Source organism: Suncus etruscus, chromosome 13 (genome assembly GCF_024139225.1).
Source record: "Suncus etruscus isolate mSunEtr1 chromosome 13, mSunEtr1.pri.cur, whole genome shotgun sequence".
Classification (NCBI taxonomy): Eukaryota; Metazoa; Chordata; class Mammalia; order Eulipotyphla; family Soricidae; genus Suncus; species Suncus etruscus.
In genome coordinates, this window is record NC_064860.1 from 89,200,122 (window position 1) to 89,212,085 (window position 11,964).

General features: G+C 38.2%; 1 non-coding gene across 1 annotated transcript; it reads left to right on the forward strand.

Annotated features, from left to right (window-relative positions):
• Positions 1–9,404: 9,404 nt before the first annotated feature.
• Positions 9,405–9,538, forward strand: LOC126026396 (small nucleolar RNA SNORA51). Its single transcript, XR_007501682.1, has one exon. It is a non-coding gene; the product is annotated as a small nucleolar RNA SNORA51 (small nucleolar RNA).
• Positions 9,539–11,964: the final 2,426 nt, after the last annotated feature.

Sequence of the window (11,964 nt, forward strand, 5' to 3'; positions counted from 1 at the left end):
ATGGCGAAGAAATGATTTCACAGGCAGTCAGTTGAAGCTTCAGGAGGCATCCAGCTTTATTACAAGGCCCTAACTGCCATGTGTAGCTTCTAAGCTAAGCAGTCTCTTTCCTGCTGCTCTGTATCCATCCTGTATCTTCTCTCTCTGTCTCTCTCTGTCTCTCTCTGTCTCTCTCTGTCTCTCTCTGTCTCTCTGTCTCTCTGTCTCTCTCTCTCTCTCTCTCTCTCTCTCTCTCTCTCTCTCATGCTCTTCCTTTCCCTCAGACCAACCCCTTAATTACCAACCACAGACCCTCCCAGGTGTGTATGGGTCTCAACATTCAGGTGAGATTAGGCAGGAAGTTGGGAGAGGGGTAACAATATATCTGACCCCACATGTATTTTTATTTTTCCTCATTGTCCTCTCACTATTTTTAGTCAGTGACTTCCTTACTGGCAAGACTGAGCCTTCAAAATAGTCCCCTTAGCCTCCTAGGTTCTATACAGCTTCCTCAAAGCCATAAGGCATTTTCATCAGAAACTTTATCTTCTGCTCTATGGAGAACCAGGCTATGTGTGTTTTGCTGGGGTAAATTGGAGGAAAGATATATTTTACTGTGGTATTTTTTATATGCTCACTCTGTAGGCCTCCTTTATTATTTTATTTTATTTTATTTTATTTTTGCACAAAAAAGATATAAATGCAGATTTGTTTACACACAGAATCCTTTAAATTCTGCCAGGGAGATAGTGGCTAAAATCTTTGCAAACAGAATGACTCTAATTAGTTCTTGGGGCAAACAGAGAGGTTAGCTGGCATTGTGCATAAGAAGAATCTAGATCACCAGAGCTCAGGTTTTAAAAAGAACATATATAATCAGACAAGGATAAACGTTTGGTCTCCATTGCTTTGGGGGGCGGGGGAGCTAAAGGTCTGGGAATGTATAAAAGGGCTAAGAAGATTCCATAAATGTCCCATTGTGCTATCAAAATAATGAAAGGACTCTGGTAACTGCAGGTGTCCCTCCATGGTTAAGGTGGAGAGAGATCATGATAAGCCATATAAAGCCAGCTACATATGTGGGTCAAAGGGCTGTCTTTGAAGCAGCAACAGCAACTGAGAGCCTGTTTGAGTCCTGGGTCCCTCTGCATAGATTCTGATGTAGTGGGTCTGGAGTGAGGGCTGAGAGACTGACTTGTGTTACTGATTCTTTCCCCTGCTCCTCCCTTCCCTTGTTTTTGTTGCAGTGACTCAGGAATTGGTTATATGCCAATAAACTTGATTGTATTTCAGATTTTTTGTGTTCACTTTGTTGTAGCATCACTGTGGATCCTTAATGGCAGCGTCTCTAGGGTGTGTGGGGGTGTTGACAGAGATCATGCTTTCATCCTCATATCAGGCAAGCAGGCATTTTATCAGCTGAGCTATTTTGGGGCCCCAAGTACTTCTGTACACCTAACATTTTCAAAACATTTCAGAAAGCTCTAGAGAATAGGTTTCAACTACCTAGTTTGTTTTTAATTTAGGATGTTTTAAAATTTATCTTTTCTCCATCTGCCTTACTCTGGCTGCTGTCTTTATTTCTCTCTAGATTTGTGGATTTTCATCATTTTGGGACCCACTGCTGAATTGTCAGTTATAACAGGCATGCAAATAATCTGTTACCAATAGTTACTAAGTACCATAGTAGCTGCTGATTTATGCTTAAAAAATTTAATAGTCTCCTTTATTACTACCTTACTCATTGTATTGTATTAAGATAAATTTTCTCAGGAAAGAAAGAAAATATTGGTGTGCCTGATCAACTGGGAATTACACACAACCTACAGCCTATTTGTTCCATATCATATGAAACATGAACAGGGGTGGTTGTTTTGTTGTGCATATGGATGCAAAAGTAAAGCAAACCAATTGCAAATTAATATAGTAACTAACTGAAAACTAAGAAAATTCTATATTTCAGAATTATACTTCATTTAATCTCATATTTCTCAGGGAGGAGCATTTGGGAAAGAGTATCTTTGTGTGAAAATATTTGTGGGATTATAGTATATTTCTCAGGAATATTAACATCTTTGGACCTTGTCCATGAAATGTTGGTGCCAATTCTCAGGCACTTTGACAACTAAAATGATTCCATAGATATTTCAAAATACTATAAGTGTAATAGTCTGTCCTTGTTGTTTTAATACATCCTTCACAATATTCATCAAAGCCAACTTCCTAATATGCAAATGTGACAATTTTGCCATAAAAATATTCATATCGCTGCTCATTCCCTCTGATCTTCAGGGTATAGCAATTTCCTTTAACATCCCAAATTTCTCTTTTCCCCATGTCTCTGCCCTTACTCTTTTCTATGCCTAATTGCCCTCTTACATGCCCTTCCCAATGCAGATGAAACAGATTATAGATCTATCTATTTGTAGATTGCCATGGGTAGGTATATGTTCTAGCATGCAAATTATAATAGCACACTATGATTTTATTTGAGTCCTCACTGTTTTATAAAAATGTATGCATTCCTATTCATGTCACATAAACTCTCCAAGTTATGATAGGTGTCCTACAAATGTTTGTTGAGTGACCCAGTTAGGATGTGCATTTGTCCTTGTATCCATGGTTTCTCCTGATTCCCTTAAAATGGCAAAGGACATGAAAATTCTTGCTTCATCATCTTCCACAAGAAGCTGGAATCCGACAACTCATCAGATCTGTCAGCTGTCACTCAAAATTGTTAGAAATCTCCTGGCTCTGGGTCAAGAGCATTTAAATAAAATCCCTAGGATTTTGTGAGGAACATATGGCTCCAAGGCAAAGGAAAAGTCAGCAAGTGGTTCTGGAACACTAGAGCATGTACATCTCTCTCTCTCCCCCCCCTCTCTCTCCCTTTCTCCCTCTCTCTCTCTTTCTCTCTCCTCTCTCTCTCTCTCTTTTATTTCTCTTCTCCTTCTCTCTCCTCTTCCCCCCCTTCATTCCAACACTCTGGCTAAAAAGACTCCAACAATTCTTTCTTCTGGCAGGAGGCTTAATATTGTGAAAGAATTTAATCTTATCTCTACCAAAAAAAAATTTGAAATCTCCATCCCCAATACTAGAGAAATTAAATCATTTACAAATACTATATTTTTTCAGAAGTAATCTGGTTAAAATTAGGTCATTAGAGTCAGTCTTAATTCAATATAACAGATGTCCATATAACAAGACAAATTGAACAGCTATACATGTAAAGAGAGAAGATGATATTAACACCATTGAGAGAAACACCATTTGTAATTCAATGGGGAGATAGAAAACAGACAGTTGGCATTTCTAGGGATTGAACTAGGAGAAGATTTAAAGAAAAGGTTTATTCCCAATACTCGGTGGTAAGCAAGATCTTGCCAAAACCTTGACTTCAGATTTCTAACTTTGTCAAATGCAAGAGAATACATTTCTGTTGTTTTAAACCTCCCAGTTCCTTTTTTGCTTTAGCAGCCCTCGGGAATTCATTCTCTTGGGAATGAAGGATGAGTGTGACCATTGTTTGCTGCCAATCATGTTGCCACACTCAAGCAAAATAGGGCAGCTAAGTGGGATAAAGAACTGACTTCTGTATAGAAACTGCAGACTCTGTATAGAAACCAGCAGACACAACTAATGAAAGAGTATTTGCTCCCTAGGTAGTTGTGAGAAAGATGGATTCTTTCTATGGCTTCTTGGAGCTCATCTTCCATCAGCTGTACCTATTGTCTGCTTTTGCAAGGCCCTAAGTAATTCCAGTCTGCACTGGAGAAGAGAGAAGAGACATAAGTCACAGATGCCTTCCCCGTTAGCTCATGAACAGTAGTTCATATGTGTATTGACCCTTGCTGCACCTGGAGATCCCTGGAAAGAAACATAGCCTTCTGGGTCCAAAGGGATATGCACCTGTGCATATATGTTCTGTACATGACTTTACCCATTATTTTAAATATTTTCACAAATACTTTCAAAATAATTACAGATTATTATAGGTCAATATCTTAACTGAAATGTAAGTGAATTACATATTCAATTTTAGAGGACATTATAGTTAAGTTCAAATATAAGATTCAACAGGCAAAAATGATTTTATTTATTTATTATAAAAGTTTACATATACTTTGATCTCTCTACTAATTTTCATGTGGGTCATAAGGTATATCTCAGATTCCCGGAATTACACAACAGAGGGCCAATTGCCACCAGGCTCTTTTGAATCCTAGAAGGCTATAAGGTTATGCCCACTGAAATGCTACTAAGTGTAATTTAGTTGTCCCACTTTTGTAGTGATGAATGTACTGTCTTCATTTATTTGGTCATTGCAGTGGTCCCTGGTCTAGGAATTTGGTTGCCTCTCACACTTGTATGCTGGTACAGTGACTGTGCAGTTCCCTCTGTACAGTTCCATCAAGGTTTCTTTCAGAATCCAGCTAGGACTGCAGGGAGTCAACAGAACTCTGTTAGTTCTTCCTAACTTTAGGGCAACATTCAAATAAGGCACTCAAGATACAAATGGTTACCTGCTGTGTGTACAATAAATGAGGAAACTGAATAAGAACTAAAATTCAAGGAAAAAATCTAGGTAATTATCAAAACAAATCTAAAGCATTTCCATGGTGTTATTTTCTATAACTATAATCCAACTACAAACATGTTTGTAATCATGGTGCTTAAATAAAGAAAATTTATCAAAAAATTAAAAAATAAAATAAAGAATTTTCATGCTAAAGATAAAGAGGTAGAAGGATTAGTTTAGTGAATATATGTCCATTGTAATAGATAAGATTGCGAGGCCATTTTCACTGAAGAATTATGGAAAGCAGCAGAATGTTTTTGAGGTTCCTGTAGGTCAGCCCTAGACTTCTGTAAGACCTTGTCCTTATATACAATCTAAGGCAAACACATGCATTTCCCAAGAGATTAAGGATGAAGGAAGGATGCTCTTTCTGAGAGCCATATTATGCAAGCCATTTTCAGTGGTGCAAAATGTCAAAATAAGTCAAGAACAAGTCGTGAATGCCAACAATACTGCTTGAATTCTATGTAGATACTTAGCCTTTATAGGATAATGGCACATTAATTTTCTCCAGAAGTTTCTAAGTGTAGCCAAAGATTAGATGATAAAATAACTGCCATGTTATATTAAATTTACTTGAATATTCTTTATAACAACAAAACCCTTGGTTGAAACTGTAACTGAAATTTAGATAATAAATGTATATTTGAAAGGCAATAAAAAATTGGAAGACCTATGAAAATCATTTTTCTTCTCTCTTACACTTAGTGTGGAAGCATTTGATAACAGTTTAGCTATGGATAGAAGTGTTAAAAAGTGTCTTCTGGGCTGGAGTACATAGCATAGTGGTAAGGCATTTGCCTTGCATGTGGCTTACCTGGGACAGACCTAGGTTCAATCCCCGGCATCCCATATGGTTCCCCAAACCTGCCAGGAGTCACTTCTGGGCACAGAGCCAGGAGTAACCCCTGAGCTTCACTGGGTATGGCTAAAAAAAATAAAATAAAACAAAACAAAAACAAAAACCACAAAAGTGTCTGATTCTCCACTAGGAATTTTCCATATCTATAAAAAACTCAGTTGCCACATAGACAAGATCTTGGCATTACAAGATAAAATAAACTTGTGTTCTGGAAGGAGTTTATTATTTTTTCAATATTTTTCTTTCTTTATTAATGTCTTTATACAATTTGATTACAAACATGATTATAGTTGGGTTTTAGTCATATAAAGAACATCCCTCTTCACCAATGTGACATTCCCATCACCAATGCCCCAAATATCCCACCTCCTATCCCCCTCACCTGCATTTGAGACAGGCTTTTTACTTCCCTCATTCATTCACATTGTTATTTAGTTGTCAGTGTAGTTATTTCTCTAACTGCACTCACCACATTTTTTTTATTTAACCAACTTTATTACATACATGGTTGTGTTTGGGTTTCAGTCATGTAAAGAACACCACCCATCACCAATGTCCCAAATCTCCCTCCTTCCCACCCAACCCCGGCCTGTACTCTAGACAGGCTTTCTATTTCCCTCTTACCTCGTACATTCTCATTATTAGAATAGTTCGAAAATTAGTTATTTCTCTAACTAAACTCATCCCTGTTTGCAGTGAGCTTCTTGAGGTGAGCTGCAACTTCCAATTCTTTTCTCTTTTGTGTCTGAAAATTATTATTGCAAGAATGTCTTTCATTTTTCTTAAAACCCATAGATGAGTGAGACCATTCTGCGTCTTTCTCTCTCTCTCTCTGACTTATTTCACTCAGCATAATAGATTCCATGTACATCCATGTATAGGAAAATTTCATGACTTCATCTCTCCTGACAGCTGCATAATATTCCATTGTGTATATGTACCACAGTTTCTTTAGCCATTCATCTGTTGAAGGGTGTCTTGGCTGTTTCCAGAGTCTTGCTATGGTAAATAGTGCTGCAATGAATATAGGTGTAAGGAAGGGATTTTTGTATTGTATTTTTGTGTTCCTAGGGTATATTCCTAGGAGTGGTATAGCTGGGTCATATGGGAGCTTGATTTCCAGTTTTTGGAGGAATCTTCATATTGCTTTCCATAAAAGTTGAACTAGACAGCATTCCCACCAGCAGGCACTCACACTCTTTGTGGTGAGCTTCATATCGTGAGCTGGACCTTCTGGCCCTCATCTCTATTGTCTCTGAGAATTATTACAAAAATGTCTTATTTTTCTTAAAACCTATAGATGAGTGATATTATTTTATGTCTATATCTCTCCTTCTGACTTATTTCAATGCATAATAGATTCCATGTACATCCATGTGTAGGAAAGTTTCATGACTTCATTTCTCCTAATGGCTACATAATATTCCATTGTGTATATGAACCACAGTTTCTTTTTTTATACTTCTCTCTTCCTGTTTATTTGTGGAAAAAATTTTATATATTTTTTTTATTTAAACACCTTGATTACATACATGATTGTGTTTGGGTTTCAGTCATGTAAAGAACACCACCCATCACCAGTGTAACATTCGCATCTCCGATGTCCCAAATCTCCCTCCTCCCCACCCAACCCCTGCCTGTACTCTAGATAGGTTTTCTATTTCCCTCTTACATTTTCATTGTTAGGATAGTTCACAATGTAGTTATTTCTCTAAATAAACTCATCCCTCTTTGTGGTGAGCTTCATGAGGTGAGCTGTAACTTCCAGCCCTTCTCTCTTTTGTGTCTGAAAATTATTAATACAAGAATGTCTTTCATTTTTCTTAAAACCCATAGATGAGTAAGACCATTCTGCCTCTCTCTCTCTCTCTCTCTCTCTCTCTCTCTCTGACTTATTTCACTCAGCATAATAAATTCTGTGTACATCCATGTATAGGAAAATTTCATGACCTCATCTCTCCTGACAGCTGCATAATTTTCCATTGTGTATATGTACCATAGTTCCGTAGCCATTCATCTGTTGAAGGGCATCTTGGTTGTTTCCAAAGTCTGAGTATTGTAAATAGTGCTGCAATGAATATCGGTGTGAGAAACAGATTTTTGAATTGTATTTTTGTGTTTCTAGGATATATCCTTAGGAGTGATATAGCTAGATCATAAGGGAGTTCAATTTCCAGGTTTTTTTAGGAATCTCCATATTGTTTTCCATAAGGGCTGGACTAGATGGCATTCCCACCAGCAATGAATGAGAGTTCCTTTCTCTTCACATCTTCTCCAGCACCAATTGTTCTTGTTCTTTGTGATATGTGCCAGTCTCTGTGGTGTGAGATGATACCTCTTTTGGCCATTTGTATTTCTTCTTTGATAAAGTGTCTGTTCATTTCTCCTCCCCATTTTTTGATGGGATTACATGTTTTTTTTCTTATAAAGTTCTGTCAGTGCCTTGTATATTTCGGATATTAGCCCCTTATCTGATGGATATCTGATGGTGAATAGTTTCTCCCACTTAGTGGGTGACTCTTGTGTCCTGGGCACTATTCTAGAAGGAGTTTATATATAAATTCAAAAAATATATGTGTGTGTGTGTGTGTGTATGTGTGTGTGTGTGTGTGTGTGGGCTGGAGAGATAGCACAGCGGTAGGGAGTTTGCTTTGCATGAGGTCGACCTGAGAGGGACCCGGTGTGATTCCTGGCATCCCATATGTCCTTCAGCCTGCCAGGGGCAATTTCTGAGTCACAGCCAGGAGTAATCCCTCAGCACTGCTAGGTGTGGCCCATAAACCAATCAATTGATAAATAAATAAAGCTTTGAAATAATTTTAAAAATATCTAGATAGAAATATAATTCACTCCTCATTCTACCCGCATTCCACTCCAACATAAAGCAAAATGAACTCTGATAGTTTTAAACTACTAAGGATTGGTTGAGAATCAGGATGTTATTATTCTATCATACTTTCTCTATTACACTCATGCTAAGAAACAATTCCAGGACTAAGTGCTGTAGAGATCAGACAAGACAGAGGAAAGAGGTTTTCCACTGTGTGTGTGTGGGGTGTGTGTGTGCATAACATACATTCATTTTGGGGAAAATTAGGTTCCACATAGAATTTTCACTTATTCTGTGCTCTTAGCGCTGATGATTAGCAGGAAAGAATAGATCCAGTGTGAAGCAAGAATGTAGTCAGTAGTTTCCATAGGAGAAAAGTGGAAGTGCTACTTATTGTGACCAGTGTCAGTGGATGGTCTTTTCAGCCTTTTTATGGGCTGGGAGAATTTTAGAAATAACTGTGTGGAAAGACACAGGAAAGAACTCCAGTTCCAGGGCCCAGGGAAAACCCTCTGCTGTCTAGTCCCATAATTATGACCCTCCCATGCAGAGGTCAGTGCTAATCTTCGGGTAGGGACCATTTCTTTAGTTTTCAAATTATTATCTTAACTTCTGTATGAAGTTAGTAGTGACTGTTATAGCCTCTTCAAATATGAGACAGAAAATATGAGACAGAAAATCCTTTAAAAAGGTATGTAAATAGGAAGCCATCGGAAGAGATGAAGTCATGAAATTTTCCTATACATAGATGTATATGGAATCTATTATGCTGAGTGAAACAAGTCAGAGGGAGAGAGATAAACACAGAATGGTCTCTCTCATCTGTGGGTTTTGAGAAAAATGAAAAATATTTGTGTAATGATTCTCAGAGACAAAATAGAGGAGGACTGGAGAGTCCAGCTCTGGACATGAAGCTCACCACAGGGATCGTTTAGTGCAGTCACAGAAATAATTACACTGAGAACTATCATAACAAAATGTGACTGAATGAGGGAAGTAGAAAACCTGTCTAGAGTACAGGCCGGTGTGGGGTGGGGAGGAAGGACACTTGGGATATTGGTCATGGGAATGTTGCACTGGTGAAGGACATATATATATAGTGTAATATATATTATATATGTATATATATTAAAAATCAAAAAAAGAAAAGATAAAGCCTCCCAATTCTTAGCACAGGCTATGTTCTTTACACTGACTGTATAGAAAGAGGTGGTACAGTAAGTGCACTCCAATATACACCTCAACACAGGCCCTTTGCCTGGTCTGTATTGTAAATTGGGGGACAAAAAAACATATATAAATGGCCAATAAATATATGTAAAAATATTCTTTATCGCTTATCGTCAGGCAAATGCAAATCAAAACAATGAGATTTCTTATACTAGTTATACTAGCATTCATCAAAAAAATAAAAAAGAACCAATGTTGATGTGGATATGAGGTAAAATGAACATTCACCCATGGCTGGTGGATATATCAATTAGTTCAATCTGTGTATGTGGGGAGGGGGGACATGAATACCTCTGAAAAATTTAAAAATTGAATTTCTGGGACTAGTGATATAATAAAACTGCTGGCATGCAGCTTACCCAGGCTGGACTATATGGTTTTCCCATTCCTATCTCCCCAGGAGGAGTTATTCCCTAAAAGAAAAGAAAAAAAAAAAAAACAGAATTGAATTCTTATGTGAACCAGCATTCTACTTCTAGATATCTACTCCCCAAAACTCTAAAGACATTTTGTATTTCAATTTTATTGTAACTCTATTCATAATGGCCAAGATTTGGAAACAACTTGAGTATCCAAGGACAGATGACTGGAAAAAGAGACCATGGTTTACGTACACAATAGAATACTATTGGACTAGAAGATAAGATGAAAGAAATTTTCCACTACCTGGGGAGAACTGGAGGGCATCATGCTGAGTGAAGTCAACCAGCCGAAGAGGGACAGATACAGAATGACACAGAAAATAAAGAAGGGCCTGACCAGTGGCGCAAGCAGTAGGGCATTTGTTTTGCCTGCACCAACCTAGGAAAGACTGTGGTTCGATCCCCCAGCGTCCTGTATGATCCCCCAAGCAGGAGCTATTTCTGAGCACATAGCCAGAAGTAACTCCTGATTGTCACCGGGTGTAGCCCAACCCCCCAAATTAATTAATTGAAAATAAAAACAGTGAAAGTAACAAAATCTCAGAACTACAGAACTACAGCTACAGAACTGAGCTCACCAAGGGTAGGGGTAGGGAGAATTCAAGAAGAGTCCCTGAGAAATGGTGGACAAAAGACATTCTGATGGAAGATGTGGTATTAGAGCATGATAACTTGTCATTACTAGTCTTGTAAGTCATGGTGCTTCAGATAAAAAAAGTTTTTTAGGGGCCAGAGTGGTAGCACAGTGGTAGGATAGTGGTAGTGGTAGCCTTGCACACGGCTGACCCAGGGACAGTCGTAGGTTCGATCCCTGACATTCCATATAGTCCCCCTAGCCAGGAGTGATTTCTGAGCATAGAATCAGAAGTAAGCCTTGAGTGCCGTCGGGTGTGGCCCCCCAAAACAAAACAAAAAATTTTAGGGACCACAGAAATAGTACAATGGATAGGGTGTTTGCATTGCATGTGGCCCACCCAGATTCAATCCCTGGCATCCCATAAGATCCCCCGAGCAACACCAGAAGTGATTCTTGAGGTCAGAACCAGAGGTAAGTTATAGCTCTGCTTGATAAAGTCCAAAGTAATTAATACAATAAATTAGTTGACTTTTAAGGGCTGAATTGTTCCCTTCTTGCACATGAAAAATTAAAATGTTAATGCCCTAGACCTAGTCACTTAGCATGTGACTGAGTATATATTTGGTGATTGGGGCTTTAAAGGATATTTATGTTAAAATCAGCTCTTGAAGCCCATAGCAATGATATCCTTATAAAAAGGAAATCTGGAAGTACAAGACATCAGCAATAAATAGGCAGGCATCAAGCAAAGACTGTGTGAAGATACAGCAGAAGGAAGACAATTGACAATTCAAGGACAGAGGCCTCAGGAGAATCCAAGGCTGCTGACAACTTTGATCTTGGACTTGCTGCTCAGAGCTGTTATTTAAACCAGCTAGCCTGCAATCTGTTAAGGCCATCCCTGTAAATTACTGCGAGGTCACTCAGCATCACAGAAAACTTTGACACTTCTCTGTCTTACTTGGACGAAGTTTAGTGTGTTTACACTACTGACTCTCTCCATACAGAAACGCTAGAGCAAGCCCTAGCTCGGTGTCAAAATTCTCTGTTCAGAGATATATTCCACTTAAGCAGACAAACGGAATATTTCAAACTGTACTTTTTCCGGTTGTTTATGAAACTTCACTAGTGCCTGCAGACAAACAGAAAGTGCTGTCAGTTTAAGAGGTTGGGATCTGCTACTGATCTAGAGAATGGTTGCTAAACAATCAACACATTTCATCCAGAGTCAAGAAATCTTTAAAATGAAAATTCCCCCAAGTACATTTTTTTAAGAAAAATGAAGCACTCAGCACTAGGGCCATATAGTTAAGAGGTTCATTTTTCCCCCTCTGAAATGTGAAATACATTTTGAGAAAAGATATAAAAATGAAAAATATGACCAGAATTAAAACTTAAAAAGCTAACAGTTTTCAGTGGATAGTCAACTCAAACTCAATGGGCAATTTTTTTTCGCTTGCAATAGTTTCTTCAGGATGGCCTACA